The 19604-nt window shown below is 39.3% G+C and overlaps 1 protein-coding gene across 1 annotated transcript in view; it reads left to right on the top strand.

Moving 5' to 3' along the window:
• The window catches only part of ESYT1 (extended synaptotagmin 1), a 215890-nt gene that overhangs the window by 103788 nt on the left and 92498 nt on the right, over positions 1-19604 (top strand). The window lies entirely within an intron of this gene.

Below are 19604 nucleotides of genomic sequence, written 5' to 3'. Positions count from 1 at the left end.
TCTCAGACCGCTGCAATTGTGCATGCTAAGTCAGTGGAATGGGGATTACTCAGACTTGTCCCCTACTCTGAATCTGGATCAAGAGACCAGAAATTCTCTTCTATGGTGGCTTTCTCGGCCACATCTGTCCAGGGGGATGCCATTCAGCAGGCCGGACTGGACAATTGTAACAACAGACGCCAGCCTACTAGGTTGGGGCGCTGTCTGGAATTCTCTGAAGGCTCAGGGACAATGGAATCAGGAGGAGAGTCTCCTACCAATAAACATTCTGGAATTGAGAGCAGTTCTCAATGCCCTTCTGGCTTGGCCCCAGTTAACAACTCGGGGGTTCATCAGGTTTCAGTCGGACAACATCACGACTGTAGCTTACATCAACCATCAGGGAGGGACAAGAAGCTCCCTAGCAATGATGGAAGTATCAAAGATAATTCGCTGGGCAGAGTCTCACTCTTGCCACCTGTCAGCAATCCACATCCCGGGAGTGGAGAACTGGGAGGCGGATTTCTTAAGTCGTCAGACTTTTCATCCGGGGGAGTGGGAACTTCATCCGGAGGTCTTTGCCCAAATACTTCGACGTTGGGGCAAACCAGAGATAGATCTCATGGCGTCTCGACAGAACGCCAAGCTTCCTCGTTACGGGTCCAGATCCAGGGATCCGGGAGCGGTTCTGATAGATGCTTTGACAGCACCTTGGACCTTCGGGATGGCTTATGTGTTTCCACCCTTCCCGATGCTTCCTCGATTGATTGCCAGAATCAAACAGGAGAGAGCATCAGTGATTCTAATAGCGCCTGCATGGCCACGCAGGACTTGGTATGCAGATCTAGTGGACATGTCATCCTGTCCACCTTGGTCGCTACCTCTGAAACAGGACCTTCTGATCCAGGGTCCCTTCAAACATCAAAATCTAATTTCTCTGAAGCTGACTGCTTGGAAATTGAACACTTGATTTTATCAAAACGTGGTTTTTCTGAGTCAGTTATTGATACCTTAATACAGGCTAGGAAGCCTGTTACCAGAAAGATTTACCATAAGATATGGCGCAAATACTTATATTGGTGCGAATCCAAGAGTTACTCATGGAGTAAGGTTAGGATTCCGAGGATATTGTCTTTTCTACAAGAAGGTTTAGAAAAGGGTTTATCCGCTAGTTCCTTAAAGGGACAGATTTCAGCTCTGTCCATTCTTTTACACAAACGTCTGTCAGAAGTTCCGGACGTTCAAGCTTTTTGTCAGGCTTTAGCTAGGATCAAGCCTGTGTTTAAAACTGTTGCTCCACCATGGAGTTTGAACTTAGTTCTTAATGTTTTACAGGGGGTTCCGTTTGAACCCCTTCATTCCATTGATATCAAGTTGTTATCTTGGAAAGTTCTGTTTTTAATGGCGATTTCCTCGGCTCGAAGAGTCTGAGTTATCTGCCTTACATTGTGATTCTCCTTATCTGATTTTTCATTCAGACAAGGTAGTTCTGCGTACTAAACCTGGGTTCCTACCTAAGGTGGTCACTAACAGGAATATCAATCAAGAGATTGTGGTTACATCTTTGTGTCCTAATCCTTCTTCGAAAAAGGAACGTCTGCTACACAATCTAGATGTAGTCCGTGCCCTGAAATTTTATCTACAGGCAACTAAGGATTTTCGACAAACGTCTTCCCTGTTTGTCGTTTATTCTGGTCAGAGGAGAGGTCAAAAAGCTTCGGCTACCTCTCTCTCTTTTTGGCTTCGTAGCATAATACGGTTAGCCTATGAGACTGCTGGACAGCAGCCTCCTGAAAGAATTACAGCACATTCTACTAGAGCTGTGGCTTCCACTTGGGCCTTTAAGAATGAGGCTTCTGTTGAACAGATTTGCAAAGCTGCAACTTGGTCTTCTCTTCATACTTTTTCCAAATTTTACAAATTTGACACTTTTGCTTCTTCGGAGGCTGTTTTTGGGAGAAAGGTTCTTCAGGCAGTGGTTCCTTCCGTATAAAGAGCCTGCCTGTCCCTCCCGTCATCCGTGTACTTTAGCTTTGGTATTGGTATCCCATAAGTAATGGATGATCCGTGGACTGGATACACTTAACAAGAGAAAACATAATTTATGCTTACCTGATAAATTTATTTCTCTTGTAGTGTATCCAGTCCACGGCCCGCCCTGTCACTTTAAGGCAGGTAATTTTTCCATTAAACTACAGTCACCACTGTACCCTATGGTTTTCCTTTCTCTGCATGTTTTCGGTCGAATGACTGGTAATGGCAGTTAGGGGAGGAGCTATATAGCAGCTCTGCTGGGTGAATCCTCTTGCACTTCCTGTTGGGGAGGAGTTAATATCCCATAAGTAATGGATGATCCGTGGACTGGATACACTACAAGAGAAATAAATTTATCAGGTAAGCATAAATTATGTTTTTTTCTATTACATATTGCAAGATGTCTCAGATTGACCCTGAATCAGAAGATACTTCTGGAAAATTGCTGCCTGATGTTGGATCTACCAAAGTTAAGTGTATTTGCTGTAAACTTGTGGTATCTGTTCCTCCAGCTGTTGTTTGTAATGAATGTCATGACAAACTTGTTAATGCAGATAATATTTCCTTTAGTAATGTTACATTACCTGTTGCTGTTCCATCAACATCTAATACTCAGAGTGTTCCTGTTAACATAAGAGATTTTGTTTCTAAATCCATTAAGAAGGCTATGTCTGTTATTCCTCCTTCTAGTAAACGTAAAAGGTCTTTTAAAACTTCTCATTTTTCAGATGAATTTTTAAATGAACATCATCATTCTGATTCTGATAATGTTTCCTCTGGTTCAGAGGATTCAGTTTCAGAGGTTGATGCTGATAAATCTTCATATTTATTCAAAATGGAATTTATTCCTTCTTTACTTAAAGAAGTCTTAATTGCATTAGAGATAGAGGAATCTGGTCCTCTTGATACTAAATCTAAACGTTTAAATAAGGTTTTTAAATCTCCTGTAGTTATTCCAGAAGTTTTTCCTGTCCCTGATGCTATTTCTGAAGTAATTTCCAGGGAATGGAATAATTTGGGCAATTCATTCACTCCTTCTAAACGTTTTAAGCAATTATATCCTGTGCCATCTGACAGATTAGAGTTTTGGGACAAAATCCCTAAGGTTGATGGGGCTATCTCGACTCTTGCTAAACGTACTACTATTCCTACGGCAGATAGTACTTCCTTAAAGGATCCTTTAGATAGGAAAATTGAATCATTTCTAAGAAAAGCTTACTTATGTTCAGGTAATCTTCTTAGACCTGCTATATCTTTAGCGGATGTTGCTGCAGCTTCAACTTTTTGGTTGGAAGCTTTAGCGCAACAAGTATCAGATCATAATTCTCATAGCATTGTTAATCTTCTTCAACATGCTAATAATTTTATTTGTGATGCCATCTTTGATATCATTAGGGTTGATGTCAGGTATATGTCTCTAGCTATTTTAGCTAGAAGAGCTTTATGGCTTAAAACTTGGAATGCTGATATGTCTTCTAAGTCAACTTTGCTTTCCCTTTCTTTCCAGGGTAATAAATTATTTGGTTCACAATTGGATTCTATTATTTCAACTGTTACTGGGGGGAAAGGAACTTTTTTACCACAGGATAAAAAATCTAAAGGTAAATTTAGGTCTACTAATCGTTTTTGTTCCTTTTGTCACAATAAGGAACAAAAGCCTGATCCTTCCCCTACAGGAGCAGTATCAGTTTGGAAACCATCTCCAGTCTGGAATAAATCCAAGCCTTTTAGAAAGCCAAAGCCAGCTCCCAAGTCAACATGAAGGTGCGGCCCTCATTCCAGCTCAGCTGGTAGGGGGCAGATTACGATTTTTCAAAGAAATTTGGATCAATTCGATTCACAATCTTTGGATTCAGAACATTGTTTCACAAGGGTACAGAATAGGCTTCAAGATAAGGCCTCCTGCAAGAAGATTTTTTCTTTCCCGTGTCCCAGTAAATCCAGTGAAGGCTCAAGCATTTCTGAAATGTGTTTCAGATCTAGAGTTGGCTGGAGTAATTATGCCAGTTCCAGTTTTGGAACAGGGGCTGGGGTTTTACTCAAATCTTTTCATTGTACCAAAGAAGGAGAATTCCTTCAGACCAGTTCTGGATTTAAAAATATTGAATCATTATGTAAGGATACCAACATTCAAGATGGTAACTATAAGGACTATTCTGCCTTTTGTTCAGCAAGGGCATTATATGTCCACAATAGATTTACAGGATGCATATCTGCATATTCCGATTCATCCAGATCACTATCAGTTTCTGAGATTCTCTTTTCTAGACAAGCATTACCAGTTTGTGGCTCTGCCGTTTGGCCTAGCAACAGCTCCAAGGATTTTTACAAAGGTTCTCGGTGCCCTTCTCTCTGTAATCAGAGAACAGGGTATTGTGGTATTTCCTTATTTGGACGATATCTTGGTACTTGCTCAGTCTTCACATTCTGCAGAATCTCTTACGAATCGACTTGTATTGTTTCTTCGAGAACATGGTTGGAGGATCAATTTACCAAAAAGTTCATTGATTCCTCAGACAAGGGTAACCTTTTTAGGTTTCCAGATAGATTCAGTGTCCATGACTCTGTCTCTGACAGACAAGAGACGTCTAAAATTGGTTTCAGCTTGTCGAAACCTTCAGTCTCAATCATTCCCTTCGGTAGCCTTATGCATAGAAATTCTAGGTCTTATGACTGCTGCATCGGACGCGATCCCCTTTGCTCGTTTTCACATGCGACCTCTTCAGCTCTGTATGCTGAACCAGTGGTGCAGGGATTATACAAAGATATCTCAATTAATATCTTTAAAACCGATTGTACGACACTCTCTGACGTGGTGGACAGATCACCATCGTTTAGTTCAGGGGGCTTCTTTTGTTCTTCCGACCTGGACTGTGATTTCAACAGATGCAAGTCTGACAGGTTGGGGAGCTGTTTGGGGGTCTCTGACAGCACAAGGGGTTTGGGATTCTCAGGAGGTGAGATTACCAATCAACATTTTGGAACTCCGTGCAATTTTCAGAGCTCTTCAGTCATGGCCTCTTCTAAAGAGAGAGTCGTTCATTTGTTTTCAGACGGACAATGTCACAACCGTGGCATATGTCAATCATCAAGGAGGGACTCACAGTCCTCTGGCTATGAAAGAAGTATCTCGAATACTGGTATGGGCGGAATCCAGCTCCTGTCTAATTTCTGTGGTTCATATCCCAGGTATAGACAATTGGGAAGCGGATTATCTCAGTCGCCAAACGTTACATCCGGGCGAATGGTCTCTTCACCCAGAGGTATTTCTTCAGATTGTTCAAATGTGGGGACTTCCAGAAATAGATCTGATGGCTTCTCATCTAAACAAGAAGCTTCCCAGGTATCTGTCCAGATCCAGGGATCCTCAAGCGGAGGCAGTGGATGCATTGTCACTTCCTTGGAAGTATCATCCTGCCTATATCTTTCCGCCTCTAGTTCTTCTTCCAAGAGTGATTTCCAAGATTCTAAAGGAGTGCTCGTTTGTTCTGCTGGTGGCTCCAGCATGGCCTCACAGGTTTTGGTATGCGGATCTTGTCCGGATGGCCACTTGCCAACCGTTGACTCTTCCGTTAAGACCAGACCTTCTATCGCAAGGTCCTTTTTTCCATCAGGATCTCAAATCCTTAAATTTGAAGGTATGGAGATTGAACGCTTGATTCTCAGTCATAGAGGTTTCTCTGACTCTGTGATTAATACTATGTTACAGGCTCGTAAAACTGTATGTAGGAAGATATATTATCGAGTCTGGAAGATTTACATTTCTTGGTGTTTTTCTCATAATTTTTCTTGGCATTCTTTTAGAATTCCTAGAATTTTACAGTTTCTTCAGGATGGTTTGGATAAAGGTTTGTCTGCAAGTTCCTTGAAAGGACAAATCTCTGTTCTTTCTGTTCTTTTTCACAGAAAGATTGCTAGTCTTCCTGATATTCATTGTTTTGTACAAGCTTTGGCTCGTATAAAACCTGTTATTAAGTCAATTTCTCCTCCTTGGAGTTTGAATTTGGTTCTGGGGGCTCTTCAAGCTCCTCCGTTTGAACCTATGCATTCGCTGGACATTAAATTACTTTCTTGGAAAGTTTTGTTTCTTTTGGCCATCTCTTCTGCTAGAAGAGTTTCTGAATTATCTGCTCTTTCTTGTGAGTCTCCTTTTCTGATTTTTCATCAGGATAAGGCGGTGTTGCGAACTTCTTTTAAATTTTTACCTAAGGTTGTGAATTCTAACAACATTAGTAGGGAAATTGTGGTTCCTTCATTGTGTCCTAATCCTAAGAATTCTAAGGAAAAGTCGTTGCATTCTTTGGATGTAGTTAGAGCTTTGAAATATTATGTTGAAGCTACTAAGGATTTCCGAAAGACTTCTAGTCTATTTGTTATCTTTTCCGGTTCTAGGAAAGGTCAGAAGGCTTCTGCCATTTCTTTGGCATCTTGGTTAAAATCTTTGATTCATCATGCTTATGTCGAGTCGGGTAAAACTCCGCCTCAAAGGATTACAGCTCATTCTACTAGGTCAGTTTCTACTTCCTGGGCGTTTAGGAATGAAGCTTCAGTCGATCAGATTTGCAAAGCAGCCACTTGGTCTTCTTTGCATACTTTTACTAAATTCTACCATTTTGATGTGTTTTCTTCTTCTGAAGCAGTTTTTGGTAGAAAAGTACTTCAGGCAGCTGTTTCAGTTTGATTCTTCTGCTTATAATTTCAGTTTTTTTCATTATAAGATTTAAACTTTGTTTTGGGTGTGGAATTTTTTAAGCGGAATTGGCTGTCTTTATTTTAGCCCTCCCTCTCTAGTGACTCTTGCGTGGAAGATCCACATCTTGGGTAGTCATTATCCCATACGTCACTAGCTCATGGACTCTTGCTAGCTAATTACATGAAAGAAAACATAATTTATGTAAGAACTTACCTGATAAATTAATTTCTTTCATATTAGCAAGAGTCCATGAGGCCCCCCCTTTTTTGTGGTGGTTATGATTTTTTTGTATAAAGCACAATTATTCCAATTCCTTATTTTTTATGCTTTCGCACTTTTTTCTTATCACCCCACTTCTTGGCTATACGTTAAACTGATTTGTGGGTGTGGTGAGGGGTGTATTTATAGGCATTTTGAGGTTTGGGAAACTTTGCCCCTCCTGGTAGGAATGTATATCCCATACGTCACTAGCTCATGGACTCTTGCTAATATGAAAGAAATGAATTTATCAGGTAAGTTCTTACATAAATTATGTTTTTCTATGTTCAATACTCTTCTCCGCCCAGGCGCCCACCCACACCTCCTAATATAACTTCTCTCTCAGCTCAAGATTTTGCCAGCCACTTTAATAACAAAATTGACTCCATCAGAAATGAAATCGGCTCTCAACATAAAAAGCTCACAATCATCCAAAACCCAAACACCCATAAATTTATCTCTTTTGCCCCAGTTGCAGAGGAATGCATTTCTGCCCTTATACTATCCTCCCCCCTCACTACTTGTCCCCTTGACCCCATCCCCTCACAGCTAGTCCCCTCCCTCTCTTCTACCCTTACCCCTATACTCGCACACATTTTCAACCTCTCCCTCAGCACTGGTATATTTCCCTCATGTCTAAAACATGCACTGGTTACCAATGATCTACTTACAGCAAAATCCAAAGGCCACTTCTCTCTGCTTATCCTCGTTGATCTGTCTGCAGCCTTTGACACGGTCGACCCCCCTTTTTTGCTCCAAACCCTCCAATCCTTCGGCATCTGTGACACCGCTCTCTTGTGGTTCTCTTCCTATCTATCTAACCGTAGCTTTAGTGTAGCCTTCACTGGAGCATCCTCTGCCCCATTACCACTTTCTGTTGGGGTACCTCAAGGCTCTGTCCTCGGTTCCCTTCATCATTAGGTTCCTTAATAAAGTCCCACAGGTTTCAATACCATTTGTATGCCGATGACACCCAAATCTACCTCTCAGCACCAGACCTACCTCCTTCCTTACTAACCCGTGTCACTAACTGTCTTTCTCATATCTTATCTTGGATGTCCTCTCATTACCTTAAGCTAAATCTCTCCAAAATGGAACTCCTTATTTTCCCCCCTTCTTCCAAAATCTCCACCCCCCAATTTTCTATAACTGTTCATAATTCCATCATTACTCCTAACCCGCATGCCCAATGTCTTGGGGTCATTCTTGACTCAGACCTTTCTTTCACTGCTCAGATTCAGTCCTTGGCTAAAGCCTGCCGCTTCCACCTTAAAAACATCTCTAAAATTAGACATTTCCTTACACAAGACACAACTAAGATTTTAATCCTTTCTTTCATCCTTTACCGCCTCGACTATTGCAACTCTGTCCTCTCTGGTCTACCTAGCTGCCGCCTAGCTCCTTTACAATCCATAATGAATGCCTCTGCCAGGCTCATCTTCCTTGCACGTTGCTCTTCATCTGCTGCAGCTCTCTGCCAATCCCTTCACTGGCTTCCTCTTGCCCACAACACAAAATTCTCACTCTGACATACAAAGCCCTCAACTGCACTGCTCCCCCCTACATTTCAGACCTTGTCTCCAGATACTCTCCCTCCCGTCCCATTTGCTCTGCTCACAATCTCCTACTCTCCTCCTCTCTTGTTACTTCCTCACATTCCCGTTTACATGACTTCTCCAGACTGGCTCCCATCTTGTGGAACTCCCTGCCTCGCTCCACAAAAATCTCCCCTAGTTTTAACAGTTTCAAGCGCTCCCTAAAGACTACTATTCAGGAATGCATACAACTTACACTAACCTTTCCTAACTCCATTGCTATCCCCTTGAACCCCTTAGCATGTAAGCCTATGAGCCCAGCTGTTTGTAGATCACCTTCATAAGAGCCGACTACAACAGTGCAACTCTCGGTAGGGCCCTCTACCCATTTGATCCCTATAAATGTTATCTTGTATACCGCCTATGTTTATAGCGCTGCGAAATCTGTTGGCGCTCTACAAATAACTGATAATAATACTAATAATAATCTTTGAAAAGCAGTTTGATAACTTTCTGCCTTGATTACAAGAACATTTTATAGCTATTTTGTTTCTGTAAGGCCTCTGATTCTGATCAGAATGAGCACTTAGAAATTTTGGTGCCCACCTACCTATTAGGACATCTTATCTACAGTTTAATGTTTTTTTTGTTTTGTTTTTTTTTATTACATTTTCTTGCAATATTTGATTACAGAAAGAAAAAAATATATACAATATATAATTGAGTAAGGACTGATGAGGGAGTTTACCCATTAATTACCAAGAAGAGGAGGAGGGGGGGGGAGAGAAAAAAAACAACAAACCAACCACAAAGCTTTTTGCATCCACGATACTGGAAATCTATCATTAAGAATGTTTAATTGGAAATAAACAGATTGACAAAGGGATAAATCAGTTCTCTTTATGCTCCCATTGACATTGTTTGAATGACCCTAAACCATTTGGCAAAAAAAAAAATCTATCTGCTTCTCATTAAAACAAGTTATATTATTCTATTATCATTTGTGTTTCTATTCGTTTGACAAACTCTGCAATGTTAGGGGCAACTCTGGCCTTCCATTTTTCTAAAATCAGGCTATGTCCTATTATAATTACGGTATTAATTAAAGGGATATTCTTAAGCTTTGTATCTGATTTGACAAGAAAGAGAAAATATATTGGGGTGTTAGCCTAAGCTGAGGATTTAGGAATTTATTAAGCCAAAAATTGATTTTCCGCCAGAACTGTCGTATCTTCGGACACCGCCAAAAGCAATGCAAAAGATCCGCCTGATCAAAACTACATCTGGAACATAAATTCCCATTTTGCTATTTTTGAATTGTGATTCTTTGCATGCGTTGGAGGTCTTTGTTTTCTTTGTAAAAAAAACCCCATAATTGAATATCATCCGAAGTTACCTCTGGAAAAAGCTTATTCCATTTTTGTAGCAGAACGTTCATTTGTTGCTGTCCTACATGGCATACTAGAGTGGTATTAAACTTGGAAATGGAAAAGTTCCCTTTCTTATAAGCTTTTATAGTTTCTTCCAAGCTTCCAAGGGACCAATCCGTTCCATATTTTGTTCTAATCATTTGAACATAGTGATGTAATTGGAAATACGCAAAAAAAGTCTGATCTCGAGATAACATATTCTGCTACTATCTGATAAAATGGTTTCATATAAAACAATTGTGGTTCAAGCACCTGGATAATATACAAAAGACCTTGGTTATTCCACTTTTGAAAATTTACAGAGCATATTCCAGCTGGAAACTCTGGGTTGCCAGAGATGGGTAAATAAACAGAGGTGAATGGTATAGAGCCCACTTCTGAACACATTTTATGCCAGACTCGAATAATGTTAGCAAATGATAATAGACTAATAATATTAGACAGCAGTTTAGCTACGGGACAGTGTAAAATTGCGTTTAAGGAAAATGGAAAAACTAAATCCGATTCTATGTCCCAGAAAGTAACATATCCCTTTTCGGTGATCCAATCTGCCGCATATTTAAACAATGTAGCCCAATTATAATAATGAATATTCGGGAAAGCAATCCTAGCATCCCTTTTACATAAAGATAGTTTCAGCAATGATAAACGTGGTATTTCTTTCATGTAATTGGTAAGAGTCCATGAGCTAGTGACGTATGGGATATACAATCATACCAGGAGGGGCAAAGTTTCCCAAACCTCAAAATGCCTATAAATACACCCCTCACCACACCCACAATTCAGTTTTACAAACTTTGCCTCCCTATGGAGGTGGTGAAGTAAGTTTGTGCTTGATTTTCTTCTGTGATATGCGCTTCTCAGCATTTTGAAGCCCTATTCCTCTCAGAGTACAATGAATGTCAGAGGGATGTGAAGGGAGTATCACCTGTTGAATTCTATGATTTTCCTCGCGGAAAATCTTTTCATCGCGGAAAATCTTTTCATAGGTTCTCTGTTTTCGGTTGTAGAGATTCATCTCCTACCTCCCTTTTCAGATCGACGATCTACTCTCATATTCCATTAACTCTACTGATAACTGTTTCAGTACTGGTTTGGCTATCTGCTATATATGGATGGGTGTCTTTCGTAAGTATGTTTTCATTACTTAAGACACTCTCAGCTATGGTTTGGCACTTTATGTATTAATGTAAAGTTCTAAATATTTGTATTGTACTTATATTTGCCAAGAGTCAGGTTTATGTATTTCCTTTTGCAGACTTTCAGTTTCAAAATTGGGAAAACATATTTAGGAAGTTATTTTTTCTTACCTGCGGTATAGTCTTTTCTTTAAAATTGACTGTGTTTCATTAATTTTCACGGGCAAAATTAGGCTTGTGAGACTGCAAAATGCTGATATTTATTGCATCATTCTTGGAGCAAGAATTTTTTTGCCACAAAGGTACGTTCGGTGACGCAAATTTGTCATTTCCGGCGTCTTAGTTGATGCCATGTCTCCATGCACAAGGTTGCGTCTGCCATGATGCGAGTTACATCATTTCCGGATGTTGTTAGCACCAAAATATTTAATTTTGTGTTGCACATCATACTTGGCGCCAAATAATTTTAATTATTTAAACCCCATTTCTGATATGCCTCTTGCCTTTTTCTATGCTCAGATGGCTATGCTGTTTGAATTTTTTTCCCAATCCTAAAACTGCCATATAAGGAAATTGATAATTTTGCTTTATATGTTGTTTTTCTTACATTTGCAAGATGTCTCAATCTGATCCTGAGAAACCACTGTTGGATCCCTGCTGCCTGATAACAGTTCTACCAAAGATAATTGTATCTGTTGTAAGTTAGCGGAGATTATATCTCCAGCTGTAGTATGTAACAGTTGTCATGAAAAGATTTTACATGCAGAGAATGTATCCATCAGTACTAGTACAATGCCTGTTGTTCCTTCAACATCTAATGTACATGATGTCCCTGTGAATATAAAAGGTTTTATTGCTGATGGGATTCAGAAGACTTTGTCTGCTATTCCGCCTTCTAATAAACGTAAAAGTTATTTTAAAACTTCTCATAAAGTTGATGAAATTTCAAATGACCGACAATATACTGAATTACCCTCCTTTGATGAGGATCTATCTGATTCAGAAGATCCTACCTCAGATATTGACACTGACAAATCTACTTATCTCTTTAAGATGGAGTATATTCGTTCCTTGTTAAGAGGTCTTGATTACTTTGGATATTGAGGAAACTAGTCCTCTTGATACTAAAACTATTAAACATTTAAATTCTGTTTATAAACCTCCTGTGGTTTCTCCAGTAGTTTTTCCAGTTCCTGATGCTATTTCTGATATGATTTCAAAGGAATTGAATAGGCCTGGTGGTACTTTTATTCTTTCTTCTAGGTTTAAAAAGTTGTATCCTTTGCCAGCAGTCAGATTGGAGTTTTGGGAAAAAATCCCCAAAGTTGATGGGGCTATTTCTACCCTTGCCAAACGTACTACTATCCCTATGGAAGATAGTACTTCCTTTAAGGATCCTTTAGATAGGAAACTTGAATCTTATGTAAGGAAAGCTTATTTATATTCTGGCTATCTTCTCAGGCCTGCCATTTCTATGGCTGATGTTGCAGCTGCATCAACTTTCTGGTTAGAAAGCTTAGTGCAACAGGAAACAGATCCTGATTTGTCCAGCATTGTTGGCTTGCTTCAACATGCTAATCATTGTATCTGTGATGCTATTTTTGATATAATCAAAATTGATGTTAAATGTATGTCTTTAGCTATTTTAGCTAGAAGAGCTTTGTGGTTCAAGTATTGAAATGCTGACATGGTTTCTAAGTTTAGATTACTATCTCTTTCTTTCCAAGGTAACAATTTATTTGGTTCTCAGTTGGATTCAATTATTTCAACTGTCACTGGGGGGAAGGGAGTTTTTTTTACCTCAGGATCAAAGATCTAAGGGTAAATCTAAAGCTTCAAATCATTTTCGCTCTTTTCGACAGAATAAGGAACAGAAACCAAATCCTTCCCCCCAAAGAATCTGGTTCCAATTCAAGTTGGAATAAATCCAAGCCTTTTAAGAAACCAAAGCCAGCCCCCAAGTCTGCATGATGGTGCGGCCCTCATTCCAGCTCAGCTGGTGGGGGGCAGATTAATTTTTTTCCAAAACATTTGGGCAGATTCTGTCCAAAATCATTGGATTCAGAGTATTGTCTCTCAAGAGTATCGAATAGGATTCAGAGTAAGACCTCCTGTGAGATTTTTTTTCTCTCACACGTTCCAGCAAATCCAGTGAAGGCTCAGGCTTTTCTGAAGTGTGTTTCAGACCGGGAGCTTTCAGGGGTAATCATACCAGTTCAGTTTCAGGAACAGGGTCTGGGGTTTTATTCAAATCTATTCATTGTCCCAAAGAAAGAAAATTCATTCAGGCCAGTTCTGGATCTGAAAATTTTGAATCGTTTTGTAAGAGTGCCACCTTTCAAAATGGTGACTATAAGGACTATTCTGCCTTTTATTCATTATGTCCACGATAGACTTACAGGATGCATATCTTCATATTACGATTCATCCAGATCACTATCGGTTTCTGAGATTCTCTTTTCTAGACAAGCATTACCAATTTGTCGCTCTTCCATTTGGCCTAGCGACAGCTCCAAGAATTTTTTCAAAGTTTCTCGGTGTCCTACTCTCTGTAATCAGAGAACAGGGTATTGAGGTATTTTCTTATTTGGACGATATCTTGGTACTAGCTCAGTCTTTACATTCTGCCGAATCTCACGCAAATCAACTAGTATTGTTTCTTCAAAGACATGGTTGGAGGATCAATTTACCAAAAAAGTTCCTTGATTCCTCAGACAAGGATCACCTGTTTAGGTCTCCAGATAGATTCAGTGTCCATGACTCTGTCTCTAACAGACAAGAGACGAATACATTTGGTTTCAGCTTGTCGGAACCTTCAGTCTCAATCATTCCCTTCAGTGGCTATGTGCATGGAAGTTTTAGGTCTCATGACTGCTGCATCGGACGCGATCCCCTTTGCTCGTTTTCATATGAGACCTCTCCAGCTTTGGATGCTGAAACAATGGTACAGGGATTATACAAAGATATCACAGTTAATATCCTTAAATCCCAATGTTCGACTCTCTCTGACTTGGTGGTTAGACCACCATCGTATAGTTCAAGGGGCCTCTTTTGTTCATCTAACCTAGACTGTAATCACAACAGATGCAAGTCTGCGGTACATATCCCAGGTGTAGACAATTTGGAAGCAGATTATCTCAGCCGTCAGACTTTACATCTAGGGGAATGGTCTCTCCATCCAGATGTGTTGTTCCAGATTGTTTAGATGTCGGGTCTTCCAAAAATAGATCTGATGGCTTCCCATCTAAACAAGAAACTTCCCAGGTACTTGTTTTTGACTGTGAAAGAATAGCAGACAGCTGCCAGTACCCAATATGGCCGCCAATAAGGCAGATGGGGAGGGTTAGAGAGCTGTTTTTGGGGGGATCAGGGAGGTTGGGGGCTAAGGGGGGGTGCTACACCACAGCATATGTAAATATGCTAAAAAAAAATAAAAATGTTTTAAAAACCTTTTTATTTTAGTACTGGAAGACTTTCTGCCAGTACTTAAGATGGCGGGGACAATTGTGGGGTGGGGGAGGGAAGGGAGCTGTTTGGGAGGGATCAGGGGGTCTGATGTGTCAGGTGGGAGGCTGATCTCTACACTAAAGCTAAAATTAACCCTGCAAGCTCCCTACAAACTACCTAATTAACCCCTTCACTGCTAGCCATAATACACGTGTGATGCGCAGCAGCATTTAGCGGCCTTCTAATTACCAGAAAGCAACGCCAAAGTCATATATGTCTGCTATTTCTGAACAAAGGGGATCCCAGAGAAGCATTTACAACCATTTGTGCCATAATTGCACAAGCTGTTTGTAAATAATTTCAGTGAGAAACCTAAAATTGCGAAAAAAAATTTGTTTTTTTAAATTTGATCGCATTTGGCGGTGAAATGGTGGCATGAAATATACCAAAATGGGCCTAGATCAATACTTTGGGTTGTCTACTACACTACACTTAAGCTAAAATTAACTCTACAAGCTGCCTACATGCTCCCCAATTAACCCCTTCACTGCTGGGCATAAAACACGTGTGGTGCGCAGTGGCATTTAGCAGCCTTCTAATTACCAAAAAGCAACGCCAAAGCCATATAAGTCTGCTATTTCTGAACAAAGGGGATCCCAGAGAAACATTTACAACCATTTATGCCATAATTGCATAAGTTGTTTGTAAATAATTTCTGTGAGAAACCTAAAGTTTGTGAAAAAGTGAACAATTTTTTTTTATTTGATCGCATTTGGCGGTGAAATGGTGGCATGAAATATACCAAAATGGGCCTAGATCAATACTCTACAAGCTGCCTACATGCTCCCTAATTAACCCTTTCACTGCTGGACATAAAACACGTGTGGTGCGCAGTGGCATTTAGCAGCCTTCTAATTACCAAAAAGCAACGCCAAAGCCATATAAGTCTGCTATAATGGCATGTCTGGCACACAGTGTTGGGGCAAGGGTCCATCTGACCACTGATACCTGGTCTGCAAAGCATGGTCAGGGCAGGTATATCACCTACACTGCACACTGTGAAGCGGGCGTAACCCTTACACTACCTGATCGATACAACATCATACCTGATGTTTTAAAGCACGTTATTCCAAACAATTTAGGAATGTTAGGTGATTTATGCCCTTTATGGATTAAAACCAGACTCTGCATCAACTATGTAATTTTCCATGGGAGTTTTGCCATGGATCCCCCTCCGGCATGCAACAGTCCAGGTGTTAGTGCCCTTGAAACAACGTTTCCATCACTATTGTGGCCAGAAAGAGTCCCTGTGGGTTTTAAAATTCGCCTGCCTATTGAAGTCTATGGCGGTTCGCCCGGTTCGCCCGTTCGCAAACTTTTGCGGAAGTTCGCTTTTGCCGTTCGCGAACCCAAATTTTTAGGTTCGCGACATCACTACTTAGAGTATGTTTTATTTTTTCTGATTTACCTGAACAAACTGGAAATAAAAAAAATGTAAAAGAGATTATGCTAATTTTTGTAGTAAAGTAACAGTATTGTTGCAGTATTGTCGGTACCATTACACCTATAACAATCCTGGTGCTACATTGTAGCTTCCTGTTTTGCTATCATTGTGGTTTATCACATTTTGCCATCACCCATTGAATGTAATATATTTGCCAATTTATAAAAAAAAAAAGCAAAATTCTATAGAATTGTACCACAATGTACAGGATCTTGACTTTAACAGCTCTGCAGTTTCATTACTTTGTTCTTATTATCTGAAATGGTATAACATTAAATGAACTAATAAAAATAGGTATTTATGAAGAAATAGAACATATTCTTCTATGTGAAGAACATTGGAATATGAAATATTAATATTTTCATGTCGGGTTAGCGCACTTGAGAAAATGTGATCGGGTTTGCACGCGAGTAGGAAGTTCTTTCCTAACTTTTCTCACTTGATTGATTTCTATGGGTAAAAACATTAACATGGTCACAATATTCTAACTTCGGCTTTTTGCGCACATCAGGTTAGGGCATGAGAGGAAAATTTTAAACTTGTAATACGTGCGCTGCCCGACACGCTCCACTCGTAATCTAGCCCTCTATAGGATGAGAATCTTGTAAGAAACTTATGTTGGTTCTGAAATAAATTGTCCACTGAATATAGAAATGCCACTTGAGATCTTGAGGTTTAGTAGCACGGATGTTATTAATACTGCATTTGGGAGCTGCTAATTTGACATATGCTGAAGGTTTTGCACCTGAGATACCTCTGTTATTGGATGATTTGTAAAACTGGTGTGGAATAAGTGCTTTCTTAAATTTCTCTTTGAATGTTAAAGATAACTGTTTTATGTAACCTTTTGGTCCATGTGGTTCCACATTATTTTTATTTGGTCTAATGGGCATACTACTCATTTTGTCTCATTTGTCTTATATTGATGTTACTTATAGAAATGACTGCATACCCATGACAACCTTCAGTCTGATACTTTACAGACAGTCATAGTGTTGGTTTTCATACAATTATTTCACTTTAATTTTTGTTTATAGTTGATTAAAGTACAGAGGTCTTACTGCAGCCTTTTTCCCCAACAGTACAGCTCCATATGTCACCACAAAAAAACTTAATCCTAAATTCACAGCATAACGTACAGTTGATGAATTCAATATATGCTACACGTAATATGGAGTTGTATATTAAAACGTGTTGGAGAAACTGTTTAGTTAATTTTATTTACATATGGAGGTGTTAGTAAGAAGTGGCGTGCGCATGAGCAGTAAAAAATGTTGTTTATTTCAATAACATGACAGCCTTGAAATTGCTACCATGTTTAACTGCGCATGCCCGTGGCCGCTTTAGCAATTGAATGCAAGCAGTCAATTTTCCTCTCCGTCAAAATATGCTACCTTCATGAGCGCATGCTCAGAATTACGTAGACACATTCCACAGATTCTTTTAAAACATGTGGAATGCAATTACGTAATTCTGAGCATGCGCTCATGGAGGTAGCAAATTTTGACGGAGAGGAAAATTGACTGCTTGCATTCCATTGTTAAAGCGGCCACGTGCATGCGCAGTTGAACATGATGTTTATTTCAATACCATGACAGTGTCGAAATTGCCAACATTTTTGACTGCTCGTGGGCACGCCACTTCTTACTTACACCTCCATATGTAAATAAAATGAACTAAACAGTTTCTCCAACACGTTTTAATCTTCAGCTCCATATGTCATCACAAAAAAGCTTAATCCTAAATTAACAATTTAGCGTACTGTTAATTAATTTAATATGCTACAGGTAATATGGAGCTGCATTTTAAAGACTGTTGGAGAAACCTTTTAGTTAATTTTATTGACATATGAAGGTGTTAGTAAGAGGTGGTGTGCACAGTGTGCATGCGCAGTCAAAAATGTTGTTTATTTGTGTCGAAATTTGCTACCATCTTCAACTGCACATGCGCCCATGTTCGTGGCTGCACTAACAATGGAATGGAAGCACTCAATTTTCCACTCCGTTAAAATATGCTACCTCCATGTGCACATTCTTGTCATTTCACATTCCACATATTCTTTTAAAACACGTGGAGAGCGATTGCATAGTTCTGAGTATGCGTTCATGGAGGTAGCAAACTTGACGGAACACCGACTCACTGCTAGATTACTGAGGATTTGGGAGTAAGTACAGGTGGGGAGGTGCTGCAATGAGCTCTGAACCCCCTCGCCCCCCCAGATGACGACATGTGGTTGCCATCCACACTTTACAAATTGTATGGATGGATGCCGACCGTATGTCATCACACGCAGTTAAGGGATTAAAGCATAAGAAAGAATAACAAACATTTTGCACAAAAAAAAAATTAATTAAAGGGACAACGAATAAAAAAAAAAAAAAAAACTTTAATGATTCATATAGAGGGTGCAGTTTTAAACAACTTTACAATTTACTTCTGTAATTAAATATACTTTATTCTCTTGGTATGCTTATTTGAAGCTCATTTCTAGACCGGGAGTCCTAAGCATTATATGGCAACACTGTTTAAAACAATGTTTTTAACAATTCTATACATTATTGATCACTATAGAGCAGCAGTATTTACAACAATGTACAATATTGTTGCAAACAGTAATGCTCAAGACAAGTGAATACTTCTGGCCTCCCTAGGTATGCTGTTCAACAAAGAATACCAATAGAAATAAAGTGAAACGTTATGAAATATTACATTAATTTTACCGTCTTACTATCATGTCCCTTTAAAGCTGATTAAATGAGTACTGTAACCGATTTTGCTGATAACTAATCCTCAGTGAGCAATTAATACCTTTTATTTTTTATGGAACAAAGATGAATATTATTTGATGTCCATTTAACAGGCCCTAAAAAAATGCTACTGTATGGGGTAAATTCTGCTACAAGCCCAAGAGGCCCTATATCCACAAAACAAGAGTCTCAGCTGCACAGAGTGCATTAATAAAGCTTATGAGGCAGGAATGTGTGTGTATAGTTTCATAAATCCGGAAATTGGTTTTACATCTCTGATACATTTTTCTTCTATAGTAAGGAAACATTTTCTTCTAGAATGTGGGTGTCTAGTTAAATTGACTGTCTTTTTGTACAATAAAAAAACAACAAAACTTTACACTTTTACTTCTATTACCATATCTATTGAGTTATATTACTATCCTTTGTTGAAAAGTATGTCTAGGTAGGCTCATGCACATGTCTGTAGCACTATATGGCAGCAGTTTTGCAGCAATTCTTTTAACAATGTAATACATTGCGCAAGCACTGCTGCCCTCTTGGGTTCAGATGTGTAAAACATTGTTAAAAGCATTGTTACAAAACTTCTGTTGTATGAAAATGAACTTAGAAGGCTAAAAGATTATTTTTAAGATTTTAATTATAAAATACTTTTTTTTTTTTTTTTTAACTGATTTTTATTTTTTATCCTGATTTATGTTTTTAATTAACCATAAACAACCACCCTGAAAATGTTACTTTATTAAACCGTAGTGTCTTCGGCTTCACCATCCTCTGTAGCTTCAACAGTTCCTATGTTCTTTTAGCATACTCAGCATTAACCCTTAGGAATTGGTGA

The sequence above is a fragment of the Bombina bombina genome, chromosome 3 (genome assembly GCF_027579735.1).
Source record: "Bombina bombina isolate aBomBom1 chromosome 3, aBomBom1.pri, whole genome shotgun sequence".
Lineage (NCBI taxonomy): Eukaryota > Metazoa > Chordata > Amphibia > Anura > Bombinatoridae > Bombina > Bombina bombina.
Note: the sequence above shows the minus strand (reverse complement) of the source record. Positions and strands in the feature narration are given on the sequence as shown.